Source organism: Pelobates fuscus, chromosome 5 (assembly GCF_036172605.1).
Source record: "Pelobates fuscus isolate aPelFus1 chromosome 5, aPelFus1.pri, whole genome shotgun sequence".
Lineage (NCBI taxonomy): Eukaryota > Metazoa > Chordata > Amphibia > Anura > Pelobatidae > Pelobates > Pelobates fuscus.
Window position 1 is genome coordinate 167,987,646 of NC_086321.1, and position 20,706 is coordinate 168,008,351.

Here is a 20,706-nt window from a genome sequence, read left to right on the forward strand (position 1 = left end):
GTACAGGAAGAAGTCTGCATCCTTCAAGAAAAACATGATTTTCATGCAGGACAGTGCTCCATCACATGCGTCCAAGTACTCCACAGCGTGGCTGGCAAGAAAGGGTATAAAAGAAGAAAATCTAATGACATGGCCTCCTTGTTCACCTGATCTGAACCCCATTGAGAACCTGTGGTCCATCATCAAATGTGAGATTTACAAGGAGGGAAAACAGTACACCTCTCTGAACAGTGTCTGGGAGGCTGTGGTTGCTGCTGCACGCAATGTTGATGGTGAACAGATCAAAACACTGACATAATCCATGGATGGCAGGCTTTTGAGTGTCCTTGCAAAGAAAGGTGGCTATATTGGTCACTGATTTGTTTTTGTTATGTTTTTGAATGTCAGAAATGTATATTTGTGAATGTTGAGATATTATATTGGTTTCACTGGTAAAAATAAATAATTGAAATGGGTATATATTTGTTTTTTGTTAAGTTGCCTAATAATTATGCACAGTAATAGTCACCTGCACACACAGATATCCCCCTAAAATAGCTATAACTAAAAACAAACTAAAAACTACTTCCAAAAATATTCAGCTTTGATATTAATGAGTTTTTTGGGTTCATTGAGAACATGGTTGTTGTTCAATAATAAAATTAATCCTCAAAAATACAACTTGCCTAATAATTCTGCACTCCCTGTATATATTTAATCAGTATCAGTCTACGTGTAATTTGATATTAATATATATATATAATTATATATATATTAATATTAAAATACACCTAGACGGTGTATGTGTATGTGTGTATATGTGTATATATATACTTAGATCATATATATATAATATATATATATGATCTAAGTATATAATTTTTTTTTTTTTACACTGTTTTAAACATTTTTTATTTGATTTTCAGCCAGCAGGGGGACCAACTGTCATTACAGTTGGTCCCCCTGCTGGCAATGCAGCAGGCAGCTATACCGGCCATGTGATTGTGAGGTCCTCGCAAGGACCTCACTCTCACATGGCCGGGAGGGCTCCTGGAGGGCGGACGTGCCGCGGGGGGCTCCCTGGGAGTCCCCCGAACCGCGATCGCCGGCGTGGGACCGCCAGCGACCGGGTAAGTTACTAAAAAACGGAGGGCGTACTATTACGTCCGGCGGCGTTTAGAGCCGCTTTTAAAAGGACGTAATAGTACGCCCTCCGGACTTAAGGGGTTAAACCTTAAAGTGTAATTATTGCTGTTTTTATAAACTGCAATAATTATCTTGCAGGGTTAAGTCCTCCTCTAGTGGCTGTCTACCAGACAGCCACTAGAGGGACTTCCGTCTTCTTAAACTACTTTTGGTCGTTTAAACAACGCTGGACATCCTCACGCGATGCATGAGGACCTCCAGCGTCACCGGAATCCCTATAGGAAAGCATTTAATAATGCCGCACATATGCATTTGGTCTCCCCCGCCATTGGACGTCGTTGGGGGAGGAACATGAGCAGAGCCTGACCCGGCTCCAAGGGACATCGGTGCTGGATTCAGGTTAGTGACTGAAGGGGGTTTTAACTCCTTCAGCGATGTAGGATGGGGTGCGGGAGGGAGATGTGCACTCCAGGATTTTGCAGTGTCAGGAAAACAGGTTTGTTTTCCTGGCACTAGAGAATCCCTTAAAGGGGAATTTCTGCCAAAAACTCAATGTGTGAATAACACACATGTAAGAACAAAGTCTTAAAAATATATTTTCTTTTTAAGATTTTCTTTGAGTTAACAAACATGGTCTCCAAGTAACATGCCTGCAACTGCTTTAGCCCAGACATAACAAAATAATCTGGCACCTATGATGATAGAATAAGGTCAGGTGGCCAAGAGTGACTTCAGAAACAGTCACAAGACAGTGATTAACTGGTCCTGAAAAACAAGATCAGCTAATTGCTAGGGTTAGTACAGGTGTTTCAACCTCAACTGTTCAGAAGCGATCACATGCAGCTGGCCTAACTACACCACTGCTAAGTGTTTAATTGTAAAAAAAATATTCTGGAATGGTAAAAAAAAAAAAAAAAAAAATTTAAAAAAAAATTAAAATAAAAAAAAGCATGCCTGTTCTAAAGAATAAAAAATCTGGACATTTGCAGAGGGGAAACTTTGGAGTTAAAGTATTAACTGCTTGGGTTACAGTGTGTGTTAGACAACACAAGCATTTAAGTTCTTCATCAGCAGTATCCACTGTCAAACAAATTTGGAGCTCCTTTAGAACCTGATCACACTTGTAAAACCTGCCCGCTTACACTCTAAAGAGCATGAATATTTAATTTAATTTCAAGCGGTATCTGGGCTAGTGTAGATATACAACATGCTTGAAACTTACATTCTAACTGCTGACCCTTATAACAGCTGTATACAAAATTTGCACATTACCACTCTGTTTATTCTTCCATTATATTTGATGCTTTCAAATAATTAGGTCAATATTTATTATATAACTCACTTTAGCATGCAATTTTGGCATTATAACCACTACATTGGGCTGTAATGGTTATGATTGGTTACTTGGAGTAATCCTTTAATAACACCCTACATATTGTGTTTGTAACAAATAATTGTGCCCAACTCCGCATGTTGTTAATATAAATATTACTATTTAACGCGGTCACCACCAAGACAATTTATAAATGGGGTGCCTTGGTTCCCCAGGTAACTTAATAATAAAAACCCACCAAATACAACTTAGCACAATATTTAAGCAATTGCAAAACACGAATTAGTCTCTTCTGGTAACGTGATTCTTAACCAGCAAAGGCAGAACTTAATAAAGGAATATTTATTATGTTCAATAGAATAGTCACAGTACATACAAAAATATAGATGACAATCAAATTATTTACACCAACAGTCCCAATGCTCCCGTTCCAGCCCTCCTGGGCCACGTGATCGCGAGGTTCTTGCGAGGACCCCACGATCACATGGACAGCAAATATCAAAATACACGTAGAATGATATTGATTATATATTCTATAAAATAAATATGTAAATACGTAAAAAAAATATATGTGTAATTTCGTTCTAACTATATTTTGATAATATATATTGATATCAAAATACACGTAAAACGAAATAATATATATCTACATACATAAGTATATATAGCACTATATATAGCTATATAATTAAAAATAAAAAAAATGATATATAATAATTCTACGTATATATTTATGTAATAATTTGACATAATTAGATCATTTTATTAATTACAATTTGCGGGACCTGCCTGACAATCCAGGCCAAAAGTCCAGGGAATTTAATTTGCTAGCACCATTTTTAACCCTGTAACTTTCCAAGACACCATAAAACCTGTACATGGGGGGTACTGTTTTACTCGGATTACTTCGCTTAACAAATATTAGTGTTTCAAAACAGTAAAACATATCAGCGATGATATTGTCAGTATAAGTGAAATTTTTTGCATTTTTCACACACAAATGGCACTTACACTGACTATATAATTGTTGTGATACGTTTTACATTTTATTCATATTAAATGCGTCATGCCTAAATATTTGATGTTAAATGAAAGCCCTGTTTCCCCTGAATTATAATGATATATAATAAGTGTGGGTGCACTTAATATGAAAGAGGTGACTTACGGTTGAACATATATAGTCAAATTCCAGATTTTGTTTACGTTTTGTTTTGTTCACAAGGTGTACATTTGGCTCAGTCCTTAAGGGGTTAATTATTAATCTGTTGGTAAGTATTACTGTTTCTTTTGGATATGATACTGGAACACAAGGCTAATTGCCATTAACATATCAAAAGACCCATTATCCAAGAGGGAATCTAGACATATGGCAAAATTAAAGAGTCAGTTTATATTTAAACCAGACTTCCAGGCCACTTATGTGTTACTTCTCACACCTTACAGGAGTAGCTCTGTTGGGTCCCAGCTTCAAGGAGAAATTTAGGTTGTAAACCTTCTGCCCTCCCATACAATCAAATTAACCCCTTTTGGAATTGACAATACCACATCTACCAAACAGCCAATTCATCTATGCACTACACAAATTACAATAACTGACAATATTCCATACTGCAACAATGAATTCTGCACCCTTGCCGTGACAAATGAACTTTACACTTTACTTGAAAGGTCCCAAGAGCCAGGTAACCCCAGAGACATCCTAAAGTGTTCTCCCATAACTGGTAGCAGATGTTGACTTTACATACAATACAATTCTAACCTTATGGCTGCAATTAGGGCAATTTGCAGACTGCTCGTATGTGACTGTTTGGATGGGGCTCGTCTAAGTAATACTGTTAACTATACCTTAAAATACTACATATTCTTAAAATGTGCATTATACTCTTCAAAGTACAAAACCATCCAAAACATTTCATATTATGTTACTACACAACACAATTTAAAAACACAAACAGGGGGGCGGGGCCGGACCGCCTTGCTGAATGGTCGCACAAGAGCGAGTAGCTCCTTCAATCTTTTATATAATCAGCATATAAATCCTGATTAAATACCCGTCTGACGACTGGCAGCTGTAGCCCATTGCAAGAAGGCACCCTGGTACCGAGGTGAGGCTTGCCGAGGGGTTTTAGTCCCTTGGGGGGGAAGATCCTTGTCGCCCAAGATGAGGATTACCCTGGCAGTGAGTGGATGGACGGCCGCTGTCCCGCTATCCTGCCTACCAGCTCCCTGCCAGAAACACGAGGCTAAGTGGAACTGGCCCTGTCCCGTCCCCCGTCCCCCCCCCCTCTGGACCGGTGGGGGTGATCCCGGTCCCCACCTCATGGCCCCTGTGATCGTGAAGACACCAGCACCCCAGGCTGCAGCTGTGTCGACCCAAGGCTCTGAGGCCGCAGTCAAAATGGCGGCGATGACATGCTGAGCTACATGTGCCAAAGGGTAGAATCGCTTCAATACTAGCGACTTGCCGACAAGAAAACTGTGGATGTCTGCTCAAACTACACAAACACCCAGCCCGATACCTACTGCACACACTCCACCTCAACATCGGGGTTCCAGCCACAGGTCAAACAAGATCGCGGGGGAGAAGCCGGAGATGAATCCAGCCGACACATGCAGCACCAGATGGCGCTGTTTATAATACCGACCCGAACACCCGGCTCCCAGCATGAGACACCGCTCCAGCATCCCAGATCTGCCTGCAGTACCGCCTGAATAGCAAGAAGACCACAACACTATGGTCGGCTGCCTGCAAAGGGGAGGCCGATCCAGAGGATCACCATGTCACTCGGGGCTAGGACCAGTATGCGGAGGGCATAGGCTGAATCTGCAAGTTGAACATTGCCACTTGGACAACTGCCTAGCACACCACCACTGTCTTACACCTCACTATGCAGCTCTCCAGCGTATGTCCAGATCTGTCTCTCCAAATAGGCAGATCTAATGCCACAGGGACACTGTCAGCTTAATGGCACGGGGGGCCCATGCAGTGGTAAAATCTAAGGATGTACACATACCTGTCTAAAGCATCTACTTAGTTTGGTTTATGATTTCTCCACTGGGATTGCATTATTATTTTGTTTACACCTCTTTAATAGCCGATAGACATGTTCATTAAGTAACATCCCTATGTCCAAGAGATTAATTTAGATAACCTCAATTGTAATGTTTGATGTTCCTCTGTCTCTGCATGGAAACCTGGCGACTACAGATTGCCTAGACATGTTGAAATGCATTGGTGTCACTCATACTCACAAAAAAAAAAAATGGCGCAGATTAAGGTTGCCTAGCAGCAACATACTCTGAGAATTTTTCTTACTGTGTTACATATATGCGTTGTTGTGGCAATGTCAGCATTTCTTGTATTAACATGCACCACAAAAATAAAGAATTACAAAAAAAAACAAAAAAACACAGACAACAGAACACGAAGGGAAAGATGACCTTACATCTCCAGTGACCCTCCTCAATAGCAGTCCTGGAGAGTGTACATGTGAACATAGTTGGTTAATTGAGGTGGCTGCACATGTGGTATGTATGGGCTTAAGCATCCTCTGTTTTCATGTGTCTCGCTATGCATGTCACAGACACTCCCCCTATTTGGTAATAAACATCTCTCTTGTCCTTTCCTGGTTGGTATGGTAAATGGTGGCTTTTTTAACCCCTTAAGGACCAAACTTCTGGAATAAAAGGGAATCATGACGTGTCAGACACGTCATGTGTCCTTAAGGGGTTAAAAAGGCAACACACTAGCCTTAATTTTTGGATACACCTATTTAAACCCTGGATGTTGACCAGTTTCATTTATTTAGGATTACTCCAGAGGAACAGCAATGAGTAGCGAAAAATGAGAAGGGAAGCCAGTCTTTGGGTAGTGGAGGGAGAATGTCTTTATAAAGCACAGTACAGACTCACACTGGCAATCCTCTTTACCAATTGTAAAATAAATTAGTATTTTTCATTTATTAAAATGATAATTGGTTTCAATGTGAAGCAACAATGTCATTGTCTGTTCCTTTCTCAAACATCACAAAATGAGAAGAAAAAGAAAAAAAAAAAAAGATTGTCATGTATTATAATGTGATTTGTTTTTGAGAGGTCTTTTAACACGTATAGGAAACCTATAGTACAAGACAAAATTGTCACTATGAATAAAGGGCAATTCTAAAAGTTTATAGTTCTCAAAAATGGAGCAATCAGCTAAAGCATTACATGGTTTCCATGGTGACTGCTCCACAGTTAAAATGTTGCAACAGAATGGCTTTTTATACATAGCACTGAAAAGGCAAAAATTGAAGTGTTCTAGTTTTATTTAGTTAGAAAGTGTTTTACCAGGAAAAGTAAACGTCTCTCTATTTACATGCTTGTTTATTTATTTATTTTATTACCTTTGTAGATTATAACCGAATCATTAAAAAAAAACAACAAAAAAAAAAAACACAATGTCAGGATGCAAGGTGAATACATGTACTCGCAGTAGTATTTTTTTTTTTTATAAAATATTTTACCAGGAAGGATACATTGAGATTTCTATAGTTTTCAAGTATGTCCTGGGTCCACAAAACATTGCAGTGTTACAATAGGGTACAATATTACAAAAAAAACTAAACAAAACAAACAAACTTTAAATGAGAATTGAGCCACTTTATTTTTGTATTGCGGTTTGCTAAATAAAGTGCTAGTACTTGATTGGAGGTTATATGAAGTGTGAACAGCCGGTGAGAGCTTTCTACTCCGGTAGGGTGGGAGCTTCCCAGAAAAGCTCTTATGAACAAAGCTGGAGAGATGAAGGGTGCGTCGGGATTCCAGCGAAAGCCAGTTTTGCTCTGATATAGAAAATAGTTTATTCCTGTGGCTATTTATTTAATTTTCATTTTTTTTTTAAATACGCATGCATACGGAATCTGCAGCAATGGCACACATTCCAGAAAAAATGTAATTGAAATTTTATATATTAAATTATTATTATTTTTTTTTAAATCAGCACTTCCCCCACCAATTTCTATTCTCTGTGAAAGCATAGAAGTACCCGATAAACTCTGACATTAATCATAACTGTATATCTAATTATATATTCTTCTTACTAACCATTATAAAGGACTATGGATCCATATAAGAAATGTTAACTAAACTAATAAACGGTGCACCATTTACCTGATTTCTTGAAAATTCTCCCTCTCAAAGCTCCTCTTATTGGAAATTCCTTTAAAAGAATATCTATGGAAACTTGTATTATTTCTGCTTCCATATACTTGGAAAGCAAGGACACATCCTGGGCACAATTAGAATCACTTATGCTGGCAATGCTAGAGATGGCAGTATTGCTGTCTATGAACCATTAAGTGTTACCATTTGCATAACTGCTCTTCAACTACTCAAGGAAGGATGTGTGGAGCATACACAAATACAGTCATGCTGAGTTAATAAGACTTCTTTTTGGACAACATCATAGAAGCCAAAGTCAATTAGTCACTGTAGCACTGGGATGCTATGTAGTGGCACAGGCTTTGATGACATTTGGCTTTTTCCCAACAATTGGCGTACAACCAAGCATAAAACAGTCTATTGTTGGTAGGAGGGCACAGTAAACAAAGAGAGGGAGGGGGTAGGAAACAGATGCCAACACAATTTCTACTAACCAGGGCTACATTTTCACTTGCCAATATCTAGTAGAAACGTTGAATCCTGGTTTAAGAATGGTTTAACATAATTTTAGGATCTTCCACAATGATAATACATTATACATGATTCAATTTCATCCAGCCTGGACAGCATCAAATGGTTGCGAGTGCAGGGGTAGGCTAGTCCAGCATTACCCTACCTATTTCATATAGATCTAAGCTATTAAAGTGATTTTAAAATGGTAATAGTGTGCAAGTTTATATAAGCTCTAGCACAGGCTATTACAGCATTCACTGCGGCCCAACATAAGCAGGGCCAGGCTGAGAGCGATGGCTTTTCTCCACCGTACCAAGTCTACAAAACAAAACAAAAAAATGCATCAACTTTTTACTCCTAAAATTTACATTTAGATACAGACATTGCTGCAGCAGCAGGCAGTATCCTAGTTTTCAGTTATACATCCAAGCCTTTAGTTCCTTACTACAAAACAGCTTTTCAAAAAGCCTGTGGCGTGAAACTGCTGTACAGGCACATATCAAAGGCTGAAAGGTAAGCTGATTCCATTAAAGTGTCATGCAATATTTAGTGGACATTACCATGCAGCAATAGTCGTGCTAGATTTATTATATGGCTCACACTCAGACATTCACTGCAAAGTAAAATGTCAAATATAAATTGTACACGGTTTTTAGATTGTACACTCGTTTGGGCAGGACCCTCTTCATAGAACGGTTTGTCTTGTTTTACATATTGCAGATGATGGTGATATATAACTAATTCTAATAGATAACAGTTTACGTCTCTATAAAGCAGCATGTTACTTTATCTAGTTAAAATTAATTTGCTTTTTTTTAACCCGATTTTCTAATACAGTATGCAAGTTGTCACTGATTGTGATTAACTCTAAGAGACAAAATGCTGCATACCAAAGTATGCCTTTTCACAGTTGTGTTACAAAAAAAAATCCTGTTTACAATGCCAAAGTATGATGGGAGTCATAATTCCATAACATACAGGACCTACCTTTTGTCCAATCACGGTATAACAAATCAAGCTCTTTCAAGTACACACTGATGACATCACAAAACCAATGAAGTGTGTGTTTGTTTATATACATACATATACATACATATACCAACAATGCTACTGGGATGAAAATCATTACCTCTAACATACTTATAGCAAATTAAGAGATATGGCGGAATACTGAATAGAAGAGTAAAAGCCTCTAAATTACCCTTTACAATAGCGATATTTGTGTCTACATCTGCACATCACAGCAGCAAAGCAGACACTGCTGAAAGCAGAAGAAGGCTGTGTGCAGAGGTAGCATGTATCAGTGATTTCAAAGAGTTTGGGCAAGGCTCGCTGATCACATAAAAGAAAAAAAATTAGGTATAGGAGATACAGTAATAAAGAATACAGAAATAGAAGAAAAAATTAAGGATTCTGTTGGAGTAGATGCCTGCTCCTAAATAGGCAGATAACACCTTTATTACCAACTACAAACACAAACATATTTGTAAATTAATAGAATAAATATTAGCAAGTTAAGGCTGTTAACAGACAATTTATAGGTTCACTAAGCCCATCACAATTTTGTATAATTGCAAATGCAGCGGTGCATAAATAGAGCACATGAGCTAACACTCTGCATCCCAGAGGCCAGCTTAGAATTGCAACAATTTGTAAAATTGCAGCAACTTTAACCAAGTCCCTTCAGAATTCCATGCTGCCAGTGTTCATTTTGTCCTAGTTTTGTGTGTGGTGTCTGCATGCACAAGCTGGATAGAGAGCCTAGCTGCGGACCGCAGCTCTGTTAAAAGCTTTGCATAGCGCGGTTCACACATATTTAATATAGCCCCAATTTACATGCACACTACTGTCCCCATCTCCCCAAAATACCCTACAGCCCGTACACCCAAAAACGCCCTACAGCCACCAGCCCCCTAAACAAACACACTATAGCTCCTATCCGCATACATACATTAATACTTATTTATTTACATGCCAGGTTGGAATTAATGGTGTGATGCCACATCAATGTACTAGCATAATGATTATGGAAATAAATAATATATTCATGGAACACGTTTTAGAAAACACATTATCATTCTACCTCTTCACCCCGAGCCACCTCCAAAAATGGATTATAAACAGCAGCTGCATAGTAAACATATTCACGCAAAAAAATATAAGTGTATCGCTTTAAATAATAAGCTAAAGGCAGAAAAACACTTACATGACCAAAACTGTGGTAGCTTCAGAGAAAATTAAATACATTAGCCAAACCATATGGATGAATGTTTCATCATCCAGCACAAATGTGCACAAAGCGGTTGTCTAAAATTCGCTAGGGATGACTAATTGTTTTTTTTCTTTTATAGAAACAAGGGATGTGCTTCTCAGGGAAATGGGCTTGAGATCCCCAAGGAAAGGTTATGTAACTGATTAACATACACCAAAGGTAGAGAAAGGGAGACAAAACATCATACTGAAGAAAAAAAAAGATTACTAAGAAGAATTATTTGGGGCAAGGGTAGGTGACACCCCCATTAAGTCGTTTTGCCAATCTTATGTAAGGTAGTTGTCCATGGAACAATGACAAAGTAAGACTGCCAATATCAAATATTAACAAAGTTGTTTAATTAGATATGTAGTTAATTGTTTAGTGTAAATGACAGAGCATGTGACATGCACTGGAGTGAGCCCACACAAGATGTCTCTAAATTGTGCCTTTCGTGGTTAACTCAACTTGACCTTAAATAAAATATGGTACAACACTTTAATGCTATTTAAATGGTCATCTGGGGATATGGAACACAAACATCCTTACAGTTATTGATATCCTGCTCAATTTCCAATAAAATGTTGAATACAAATTTGAAAAATGTCATCTCTACACTGTGCAGACTGGCTAGTAAATGTGTATATTTCACTCAAACAGTATGGGGAATAGGGGATGGGGGAGAGGGGGGCAATGGGCAGAGGAGTGTGTGCTCCTTCAAGCAATTACCAGATGTCGAGTGAACCAGTATAATAGGATAGACGACCTGCAGGTGTGTTTTATTAACTGGTGTGACTGCTTGGCACCCCAGGTATTTGTGAAAATGTACTTCTTGTGAGTTTAGAATTGCACACCACTATCAGCATTCTGAAGTAAAATATAAAATGCACTGTAGTGGCTGTGAATATTCCACTCTGGCAAAGGCATCTCTAAGTTTGCTATCTTTTGAAGAGGAGATAGGGTAGGGAGCATGAGGAAGGAGCTACATTTACAGAGCGGCAGTCCTGGACAGTAAGTAAGCATTGAATACCTCATTGAGCAATTTAGATACATAACTATAAATTATATATTGATTGCTCCAGGAGATATTAGACTGCGAAGTGGTACTGTCACACTACTGTTAGAGTTTATGGGGTTTTTTTTTTTTTTTTTTTTTTAAATAATCTTTATGAAAAACCTCTGAAGACTGCAATGAAATTTCACAGACATTTGAACACAAACAACAGAAGACAAAAAAAAATAGAGCACTTGTTTTGAGATTTCTAGCAAAATGTGGCAATGGGCAGTGCTTCCAAAACTTGTCATTTCCCATCATTACTTGTACATGTTTATACTTTTATTTTTTTAAACATCTTCCCTGAATCTCCTTATGCAACAGATGTGAACCGGTTGTGTTCAAGAGAACAAAATAAGTCATGTGGTTTGGCAGATCTTTTGAAATAGTAGAAAATATTAGAATGTATTTTAAAACAACCATAAAAATTAAAAACTGCTTGAGAAAGAGTCTGTAAAATTGTAATGTAAGACATTTATAGTGCGCTCTGCCATCAACATCTAGTGCATACATCAGGAATGGCCAAACAGATTTCAAGGTGTAAAACTGCAACTCCCATGATGCGTTGCATGCCTTTAGAATGACAAAGCATCATGGAAGCTGCAGCTATAAAATATCTGCGGACCTACTTTTTGGGCACCCCTGCCATACATCATATTACATACATCAAATATTCATATAATGATAAATGGATTTATTTGCAATGTTCTACAATACTTGCTATATTTGTGTGTGCTATGCCTCTGAAGAGTCTGTCAATACATGCAAATGGTTGTGTATTAATGGAAGTGAATTTAAAGCACTTCTTGTGCAAAATCAAATATCCTACAGCACCATGCAGTACCCCACAAAGGAAAACCATGTGCACAGAACGTAATCAGATGTCACTTGGAACTGCAGCAGAGGTAAGTGTGTTTGTTGCAAGCTTCACAACAGTAATTTTTTTGTTAGCTTGGCAGAGTGAGGGAATGACAACAGTCATCAAGTAAATAGCTATTTATTACAGCAAGTTAGATTGTTTACCAGATACTTGGAGCCCCTCGAAAAGAAGGCAATCCTGTTATGGAAGGAAGAATGCAATGCTCTGGGAAATTCAGAAAGCACAACATTCAAGGACACAACATAGAAACACAACAAGATAATTATTATGTATCTTACAACATTATATTTTGTTTATATAAAAAAATAAAAAATGCTATACTATTGAATGTATTATTCTCAACTGGTTCCCTTTGAAAATGCCATCTATTTCCTTAGGCTTGCAAAGCATAGGTCTTTGGATGTCAGCTACAGAACATTCTAATATATATATGATAGAAAATGTACCCAGGCACTTTACAGACAGGGACAGCTGTTCCCAGAGTTCAATCACTGCAATGGTCCCAGATGTCCCTTTTGCTTGTTAGTATATCAGTAAGTGAACAGGATGCACTGCCTACTGTGCTCTACAACTTGTTTCCTAGAAACTTGCATTAAATTTACTCTGCCCCAAAAAAGTGTACTTGCACATCATGCTGCACTCTATTCCATTAATCCCTTAAAGGCACATGACGAAAAGTTTCCGTCATGCTGGCATTTTACTTTCTAAGGGGTTAAGCAGAGATTTGTGGATGGAGATGGGCTTCCTTTGAATTTCTATATAGAGTCCGGACCATGCCTATTCTCTAAACATGTTAGACAGCTCAAAAGTACTTAACGTTAGGCACGCAAGTGCATGAAACCTCAGAAATCCAACAATGTTAAGTTGTGTAATTGGAATGAGGAGGTTGTCTGTAGCTGCAAATCTAAGACAGTAGAATTACAGAAGCCACTTGTGCACTTTAATAATGTTTTCCCCTTAGTCTAGGAGCTCACAATGAAGCAAGTGCACAGTTACAAGTCTTTAAACATATGAACAGATTGACAATAGATGCTCTTTTGTGTAGCTGTGCCAATTACTTAACCTAAAGTGTGACAATGTTTATATACGAGTATGCTCTTTAATATAGGACAGTCATAGACCATCTCTTTCAAAAAGAGATTAATTTACTCAGCTACTAGTTAAATGCGTCTTCAATAATGGGTAGCAAAATAAATTTGTGTTAAAACATGCTTTTAAATTAAACAGTCAAGAATAACACACAGCCCCCCCCAAAAAAATCCCACACTAATAAATTATGATTCAATTATAGTAATTTCTATGTACAATATATTTCTTAATCCCGAGCTCCACCTATTATTCTGTCAATACCCCAGGTTGTCTAGCAGGATTCCATGAAGTTTACTTGGATAGGGTTCTGCTTGACTTCACGGCTGATCTTGCCCATTATACAGAATGCATTAGTAGCATGCACTTCTCTTTAAGGAGAGCATATGAACATGCATGTGCTCATTTTGTGAAAAATGTTGCACAGAATTTAGTAAGACTAAGCAGTGAAGCAAATCACTATTTGCGTCATTGCCCACATTTGCACATGTAGACTGTAAGCTCCTTTGAGAAGGACTTTCTTCACTTTGCACTTCTGTAGGTCTAACTTATTTATTTCACACACTCCGTTTTGACACAGCAAAATATATTGGTGTATTTACTAATAAATAATATTAAAACAAATATTTAAAAAAAAAAAAAAAGCTCACAAACTAGAATATACATTAAATAGTAGGATCAAATTAAGTTATTCAGCTCATTTCCATCTCAAGTTTATTACTCTATAAATGAGTAGTAAGTCCATTTATACAGCGATCAAGCTAGTTGTCAGCAAATGTGGTTCTAAAGCATTCCAATTTCTATCCAACATGAAGATAGGAGAATATGTAAAAGGAGCAAAAAGGGCCCCTTGCTTAGTCCTCTCTTAGGTCTCAACACATTTTGCTCACATGTATCATTACAGAGATAACTCTTGGCCTGTCAGATAGACTAATTCCACCCAAAAGACCAATCCAGATCTAAAAATGTCTGCAGGTTCTCTGCACGACCGGTACCGCAAAGCCAGGGAATCCTTTCGGTCTTCTTTGGACCCCCTCAATGAAGTGTAACTCATACCTTTCTAGACACAGTGGGTACCTTTAACTTACAGAGACCCGAAGCAATGTATTGAAGGAAAAACAAGCAATTTATTTTCTGTATCTAGAGGGCTTTCAGATATACCTCAATTTAAGTCCAATAAAGCCAAATTGATCATCTGGGTTTGTTGTATCTTTAGTGCAGCAGGAGCGGACAAGCATTTCAGTTATTGACCACCATTTTGGGTGGAATCAGTCTGATATAATGGTTCAGGATCTCTGTCTAGCACAAGATGAGCTAAAAGCAGCTTGAATATTGAACAGCGACCCACCTAAGTATAACCTATTTAAAGTCAATTCTCAATATTTTCTTGTGCTCTGTTTGGATCATATTTTCTATGTACATTTGACAAATTGAGTTTCCTCCTTAAGAGTGTTTGCATCCTTTCGTATACTACAAACATTAAAATAATAAAAAATAGAGCATAGCAACTAACTGCACTGTGGTTCCTTTTCATGACAATTGTGTAACAAACTTAAATAAAATAAACCTGCTCAGTACAGTGCATTAGAACCGACAACTATTTATTTGGAAGTCTTGATGTACAAAATGTATACTGTCCAAAGAGCACCCTCAGCCTGTTTCCATGAGGAAATGTAGAATTTTTGCAAATATTAACATAGGAGGTTAACAGCAGTACACAAACTTCCATTGACAATTCCAATTCCACTCAGAGTAATGAGTAAGGAGAATATACAACCCAAGAGTTAACTTAAAGTTGGCTATATACGTGTTCCTTAAAAATATACATAAACATATAATCAAAAGTTGTTTTTCCCTCCAAAATAAATACATAATATGCCAGGATGTCACATAAAAAGTGTGCACCTTCCCATGTGCCCAAGTGTATATCAGCTAACACCAGCATTCCGTAAAGCAGAACAACAAGGGGTAAAGCAAAAGGGTGGGGGCGGACCAGTTACACAGCCTGCATCACTTGCACCACCCAATGGGTGTCAAGCCCAGAAAGAATAGGCATGTAATTCTGGCAAGAAAGCAAGGCAGGTTGATTGCCAATCACATTGGCCATCCCGATTAAGGGCGAACCATACAGCAGCTACAGCTCTCTCTTTATAGTTCTATTGTCCTAAGTAGTTCCCTTGTGTCAAAAAAAAGAAAAAAAAGCACAACACCAGGAAAACAAACCTCTAATGGCAGAACAGGGCATTAAAGGGACACTATAGTCACCTGGACAACTTTAGCTTAATGAAGCAGTTTTGGTGTATAGAACATGCCCCTGCAGCCTCACTGCTCAATCCTCTGCCATTTAGGAGTTAAATCCCTTTGTTTATGAACCCTAGGCACACCTCCCTGCATGTGACTTGCACAGCCTTCCATAAACACTTCCTGTAAAGAGAGCCCTATTTAGGCTTTCTTTATTGCAAGTTCTGTTTAATTAAGATTTTCTTATCCCCTGCTATGTTAATAGCTTGCTAGACCATGCAACAGCCTCCTGTATGTGATTAAAGTTCAATTTAGAGATTGAGATACAATTATTTAAGGTAAATTACATCTGTTTGAAAGTGAAACCAGTTTTTTTTTTTCAATCATAGCCAGGGGAGGTGTGGCTAGGGCTGCGTAAACAGAAACAAAGTGATTTAACTCCTAAATGACAGTGAATTGAGCAGTGAAATTGCAGGGGAATGATCTATACACTAAAACTGCTTTATTTAGCTAAAGTAATTTAGGTGACTATAGTGTTCCTTTAACATATGTACTATTCCACAGGATTCAGTTCTGTAGGGAGGCCTGCAAATGCATTTTGGAAGCAAATGTCTGAGAACAACTGTGGCTTCATATAACAACCAAAGTTACCAAGGAAGTTAATAGGTTTAATGCATAACCTCTGCTGAGCACCTTTAGTGAGGGAAAAAGAGAACCTACCAATTCCATTAAATATATTTTGGGGAATATTTATGGTGGTAAAAATAGGTGCTTTTTATGAGGCAAAGTGCATTAACAGTTGAACCACCAGAATGTTCACAAACATTTACCACTTTTCCCCAGAACCAAGCCATGATATTTTTTTTTTCAATAGTAATTGACCATTTAATAATAATGTTTTTGTAATAATTGGAAACTGGTAGGAGGCAGCAAGAAACAGACTGTGGACCTGTGCACTTATGGCAGGCACTATAAGAATGGTTACTTTAAACCATTTACTAATTGATTTTTGAGTTTTCTAAGGAAGACAAACAATTTAAGGGATCTAGTTGTTTTTACATTGGGCAAATAACGTTTTTTTTTTTTATTCTGTACTGTGCAAGGCAACACCAAATTGCAGGGTCCAATCAATCATAGTGCACACGGAGACATTCATGTCATGAGCTGCCAGGTATTAATGGGAGTCACAATTCTAGATTGAAGTCACAAATGGGAGAGGCAGAATTAATAACGGAGTTCTCACTTTAGTGAGTGAAACAGTCCAAGTGAATTTCACATTTAAAGGGACACTTCAGGCACCCAGACCACTTCTGCCCATTGGAGTGGTCTGGGTGCCAACTCCCACTACTCTTAACCCTGCAAGTGTAATGATTGCAGTTTTTTTTATAAACTGCAATAATTACCTTGCAGGGTTAACTCCACCTCTACTAGACAGCCACTAGAGGGCACTTCCTGCTCCATAGCACAGGAAACCCGTGCTAGAGCGTCGCTGGACGTCCTCATGCTGTGTGAGGACCTCCAGCGTCGCTCATTTCCTCATAGGAAAGCATTGAAAAGCATTTGCAATGCTTTCCTATTGGGAGCTCAAATGCGCATTAGGTCTCCTCGGCCGGTGGGCGGGATCAGTCTCGCCCACCAGCCGACGCAATCACAGGGAGGAGCGGCGGCAGAGGAAGAAGCAGCGACGTGGGACATCGTCGGCTGCCTCTGGTAAGTTACTGAAGGGGTTTTCACCCCTTCAGCAACCGGGGATTGGGGGGTGGGAGGGAGAGTGGACCAGTGCCAGGAAAATGGATTGTTTTCCTGGCACTGGAGTTTCCCTTTAAGGCATGAAAGCCCAAACTAGGAAAATCCTCTTGAAGTTAAATTTTAATTCTAACTTTAGTGAATAACCCTATGAGAATTATTCCCATCTATATATATATATATATATATATATATATATATATATATATCTTTTATTTATTTTTTTTTATTTTTTTTTATTTCTTTTGAGAAACCGCAATAATTACATTGCAGGACTAAGACTGCCTCTAGTGGCTGTAAATCAGGTAACTACTAGAGGCTCTTCCTGGTTGCTAACAGATTTGGTTCCTTAAATGCTGCTGGATGTTCTCACACTCTGCATGAGGACATACAGCATCAGTAAAATCCCCCACAGGAAAGCATTGCTTCAATGCTGCACTCTTCATGCATGAGCATTAGCCGCCCCCCACACCCTCCGGATGAAGTCCGAGCAGGCGGAGCTCCAACCCAGCGCCCAGGGGGTGGGGCTGCAGAGGGCTCTGTAGTGTTGGGAATACAGATTTGTATTACTAAGTGTCATGCCAAAAGCATGAGTTAGTGTTCGATGTGTGTTGAGATATGTTAAGAGTTGTTTTTTTGTAAACCTTGCGATGACATTTATTGTGGTCTTTGATCTTGCACCAGGCCTAGACCATAAAACATCTAGATAGCCATCACCAGAGCTGGACACAAGGAAGTCCATAGAGTGGGCAATAAACTGCGAGACCAACCCCTCCCCCCAGGGGTCTGCCCACTGAGAAACAACTAGTTTAGATATATAATGAGGGTGCTGGGACTATCCAGGAAGCTCAGATATTCATTTTTTATTTGGTCAGCAACTTCTAGGAGACCTATACCATCTAAGACTCCCACAAGAATTCTATATGGGGTAAATACATGTAAGGAGTTTGTGTTTTCTCCTATTTTATTTTATGTACTGTTTTGCAATTTGTTATCTGTATGTCATTTATTTTGGTATTTTGTACTCAGCACTGTGAATCTTGTCAGATTAAAAGTTTACTTAATCAGCTTGTGTCTCTGTTCTCTATGAGCTTCACTCTCCAGAGGAAAGCTTAGGTAAACATGTTACCAAAAATGGTTAATTATATGTGTTTGATCAGTAAAAGTAGAACTGTGATTCTATAATTCTCCTGTGTGTGGGGTAACCTAAGACGCCCGGGTTTAAAGTCTTGGTGTTGGCAGTAAAGTGTGTACTAGGGGGTTAGTGTAGAAGGGATTGCAGGGGTTAATTGAGTGGTTGCTGGGACTAGCAACAGGTAACCAGGGGTCTGGTGTCATTAACCCTGTCACTTCCACACTCTCCCCACTGTCTCGGCTGGGCCTATAGCCCACGCTCGTGACAAACTGGCAGCAGCTGGTGGGATATATTTAGAGATTTTTAGTGCTTGCTGGATTTTACCTATAAAGGGGGTCTTAGCACTAATAGAAATAGCATACTTGTTTTTGTGTAATTTCCAAAGACCAAGCTTGTGACACTAACACTATAGAATCCCTTTAGGCAGGTAGTGCAGCATAAAAGGCACAGAGAACAAGTTGCAAATGTATACTGCAGGTAACTGTAGCAAAGGCATATTTGTTTCATTAAAATTAGACAATTCGGTAGCTTTCACTCAAAGTCTTAGTGAGAATTTAGATAATAAAGGTGTTAAACCTTTCTAGGCCTGGACTTGTTCATGTAAAAGACTACTGGAGGCACACTCCAGAAACACTGATAACCATACAAGGATTCAGTCAGGCAGTTACTCAATATATAAGACACTATCCCTGCCAATTGACTCTAACCAAAAACAGGTTCTAGCATGGAGATCTGTGAACATCTTAAGGAAGGTTGTAGTGGGGAGCGGGGAGAGACGGTGACGTCAAACACACGTTTTCAAGGATAACAGCTTTATGTTCAAAGCTCTGCATTCTAGATCCCATCTGCCACATTTCACACAAGAGCACATCTTCTCCCCCTTGTTTCTCCACCCCCTTGTTGCCTTAGAAGCAGGGTTTCTCAGAAGTTATATTTAACTGTTACAATCCATTTAAAAGGATGGATTTTTTTTTTCACCTTTGCCTTGTTTACTTAGCGTATATGTGTAAGCAGTGTTAACAGCTGCTTTAACCCTTTAGCGCTTGGTATGCTCCTGTAGTGATGTCGTTTTATGGTGCTTTTTGACAAAGCACTGAATCTGCAGCTTTTATTTTCAAGGGTTTTTATTTTGTCAAGGTTTTTGTGATACGACTAATGGTCCAAAAGCATTTGACATTTTCCTGTTTAAGTTTGGCACTGGCGTAGTCACACTACAATTTGCTAAGATTTGTTTTCCTAGGAAATGTCAAATGCATCTCACATCAATCTCATTCAACATCACTGTAATTATGCTAGCGCTCCTATATCTGGAGTATTCACTTTATACACAAGCGCACACTAATTATATTTTAGTTTAGCTACATTTGTCATATCAGCCCTATTATTCATTCTCCTCAATGTACTAGGTGAGATCTTATAAGTGCTCTTTAGACTGGCATCAGCAATTACTATACCTTTAAATCCCTCTACCCATACATTAAAATATATTGCTATCTTTTCTAGTTGTTGTGTCACATTGGTTGCCTACATTTAGATCATTTGAAATAATTCACTGGTCCCGCTATTCTTTTGTCCAAACCAGTACATTGAAAATATTTTAAGCTTTGAGCTCATATCCTCAAATGTAAGAGGTTACATTCCTTGATATTAGCGGTTAAATTCAACATATAATACCCCTTACAGCTTAAAAACCACAAAGAAAAAGAAAAAACAACACTTCTTTAGCTATTCGGTTATGCTAAAATGGAGTGGCAGCACGATCAATCAGGAACACTATCAACTATGCTGGAGATGCGGAGGGGAGAGCGGCACTTATGGTGGGAGTGTGTGAAGATCCAATCCCTCTGGAAAGGGCTACATAACATGCTAGAGTTGTTGTCTAACAATCCACCTCCTTTCGAGCCCGCAGAGATGTTGCTACACCACACCAAGTTCCCTTGAACCTCATTTAAAAAAAAATATATCTCACGATCCATATTCTGAACAGCCAAGCAGGTATTCTGCAACACTGGAAACAGACTGACTCCTCCGCTAGCCTCATGGTTCTCACAAATGGAGGAGCTTCAGGCAGTGGAGGATCTCCACACAAGTGCAGCAGATGCACAACAGACATACAAGCAGACATGTTCACTGCCACCCCTCCCGCCTCACATTCTCATAATTCTTGATAAACAACTGTTGGTCACTAGAGCTCACTCTA

The 20,706-nt window shown here is 38.7% G+C and overlaps 1 protein-coding gene across 1 annotated transcript in view; it reads right to left on the reverse strand.

The window, feature by feature from the left end:
* Positions 1-20,706, reverse strand: part of GRK3 (G protein-coupled receptor kinase 3) — a 268,042-nt gene that overhangs the window by 128,517 nt on the left and 118,819 nt on the right. The gene's annotated exons all lie outside the window — the stretch shown is intronic.